At 44.2% G+C, this 2,873-nt stretch overlaps 1 protein-coding gene across 1 annotated transcript in view; it reads left to right on the forward strand.

Moving 5' to 3' along the window:
- The window catches only part of LOC119589106 (profilin-like), a 12,197-nt gene that overhangs the window by 5,277 nt on the left and 4,047 nt on the right, over nt 1-2,873 (forward strand). The window lies entirely within an intron of this gene.

The following is a 2,873-nucleotide window of genomic DNA, read 5'->3' on the forward strand; positions in this document are numbered from 1 at the left end:
TTGCTTCTTGTTGCTATTTCTCCCCCCCCCCCCTCCCCACCTTGCCTCTTTTGTTGCTATTTCTCCCCCCCCCCTCCCACCTTGCTTCTTGTTGCTATTTCTCCCCCCCTCCCCACCTTGCTTCTTGTTGCTATTTCTCCCCCCCCCCCTCCCCACCTTGCTTCTTGTTGCTATTTCTCCCCCCCTCCCCACCTTGCTGCTTGTTGCTATTTCCCCCCCCCCCTCTCCCTACCTTGCTTCTTGTTGCTATTTCTCCCCCCCCTCCCTACCTTGCTTCTTGTTGCTATTTCTCCCCCCCTCTGCCTGTTATTTCTCCTCCCCCCCCCACTTTCCTTGTTGCTACCCCCCCCCCCCCTGCTAACCTGGTTTGTTTCCATTTCCCTCCCTCCCACCTGTGTTGCCGTTACTCTCCTTATGTGTTGCCATTACTCCCCTCCCCCTCCCCACCTTATGTGTTGCCATTACTCCCCCTCCCCCTCCCCCTCCCCACCTTATGTGTTGCCATTACTCCCCCTCCCCCTCCCCACCTTATGTGTTGCCATTACTCCCCCTCCCCCTCCCCACCTTATGTGTTGCCATTACTCCCCCTCCCCACCTTGTGTGTTGCCATTACTCCCCCTCCCCCCCCCACCTTGTGTGTTGCCATTACTCCCCCCCCTCCCCACCTTGTGTGTTGCCATTACTCCCCCCCCCTCCTCACCTTATGTGTTGCCATTACTCCCCCTCCCCTCCTCACCTTATATGTTGCCATTACTTCCCCTCCCCTCCCCCCCTTATGTGTTGCCATTACTCCCCCTCCCCCTCCTCACCTTATTGTTGCCATTACTCCCCCTCCCCCTCCTCACCTTATGTGTTGCCATTACTCCCCCTCCCCCTCCTCACCTTATGTGTTGCCATTACTCCCCCTCCCCCTCCTCACCTTATGTGTTGCCATTACTCCCCCTCCCCACATCTCCCCTGGTGTATTGGGGTCTCAATCCTTCATCCTTGTCTTATCTTCTCTTTGCTGTATCTACTTCTGACTTTTCTGTCTTCTACTGATCCTCCTTGCCGTTTCCTCCTCCCCTTGTGTTAACCTCATCCTCCTTGCTGTTTCCTCCTCCCCTTGTGTTAACCTCATCCTCCTTGCTGTCTCCTCCTTTTTGACTCCCATGTGTCTTCTTCTCATATCTTCTATGCTGTTTTCTCCTCCCTGTCTTTTTTCCTTTTCGTTGTCTTCTCATCTTCTGTGCTGTTTCTTCCTCCCAGTGTCTTCTCATCTTCATCCTCTTTGCTGTTTCCTCCCTGTGTCTCCTCATGTCCTCTTTGCTGTTTTCTCCCTGTATCTTCTCATCCTCCCTGCCATTTCCTCCTGTCTCCTCTCTGCTCGTCCAAGCCTAGTATGTAAACAGTTATGGGTAAAATAGGTAGGTGAATTCTAAGGTGCTTGAGAAGTTTTAAAGAATAGTTGTACATAAAATGAGCCAGAGCAGAGTAGCTTTGTTAGGCTTTCTTTCTTTGACTTCAGATTCTAGAATCCACCTGCATGAACAAAAATGCCATGACAAGGAAATTTTCTCTACACAAATTGTCGATTTCCCTATCAATCTTCTCAAGCTCGTTTTTACTTAAAGCGTGTGCAGAATTTTTATCTGCCAAAGCAGACAGTGTTTACAGAGGCCTTTGAATTCATTGATCTATTTACCTTGTGGCTCTTGAATTTCCAAAACTGTAAGTTCATTTTTCTTTCCCTCCTTCCCTCTGTACTTGCTTTCTTTTCAATTCCTTTTTGTCCTAGCCTTCTCATTCTAGCTCATGTTTCTCCTACTTCCCTCTTTCTTTGCCTCAAAGTTCCTACATCCAATTTATCCCTGCCCCTTGTTTCCTGCCTCACACCTATCTAAAACATGGTAGTACACCCTTTGCCTGGTATGCACACCAGACCAGTCAAGTTCCAAGATTTTAGTTGTTTAATGAGGTTGCTCTTGATTTTGAATGTTACACCACAGATTACCTTGCATAATGAAGATTTAATTATAAAGTTTTGTTTTTGTTGCAAGTATGATTGAGCTATTCTGAGGTTAATATATTGTCAATAACTTAGCACATGAATTCTCCATGTATGGAAAGTTATGTAATCCATTAATTTAAATTTGTTGATTGTTGTAATAGAAAAGTATCTGATGCCAGGAGTTCATGTACAGGTGCAATGTCCTGTTTTTTGCTATTTTATTTACACATTGATGGGTTCAGAATGACTTTGTTGTGAAGGAAGCAAGTGCTGAGAATTCTTAACCACACCAATAAACACCAAACCTTGAACCTTAGGAAAGCAATTTTTAAAAAAGTAATGTAAGAATGACAGTGTTAAGGGTCATTTTCATTTTTACTATTTGTTAAGTTCAAGACATGGATTACAGGTGAGATCAGGTAGGCCTAGCATTCCTTGGTGTGAATTGTTTGTAAAATCATGTTATATAAAAAATACATAAAGCCACAGTAGATAATACATACTGTTGCCAATGAATTTATATCAAGGAAAACAAGTGTAATTCAGAGGGTTAGAATCCAGAACACCTAACATGAAAAGGTTCTCCTTTTGGCCCTTCCCTCTTCTTTAGCTTCTAATTTTAGTTTTTTAGTTAGCCGAGTCATCATTTTAGTTATTGTATGCAAAGGAAAAATTTTTTTTTTCTTCTCTAATGAATATCTGTGAGGCCTTTGACTCGGAACCAACAGAACCCAAAAGTTTTTGTTTGTAGGATGGGAATGTACTAGTTTCAGTTTTATGAATGTGAAATCAAAGGACAGTAGCAAATAAAGGAACTTCAGGGCCTTATTATTTAATGAGAAACCTTTGAAAAGAATGCACAGCTGATATTAAACTTTCACTT

The sequence above is a fragment of the Penaeus monodon genome, chromosome 25 (genome assembly GCF_015228065.2).
Source record: "Penaeus monodon isolate SGIC_2016 chromosome 25, NSTDA_Pmon_1, whole genome shotgun sequence".
NCBI classification, from domain to species: domain Eukaryota; kingdom Metazoa; phylum Arthropoda; class Malacostraca; order Decapoda; family Penaeidae; genus Penaeus; species Penaeus monodon.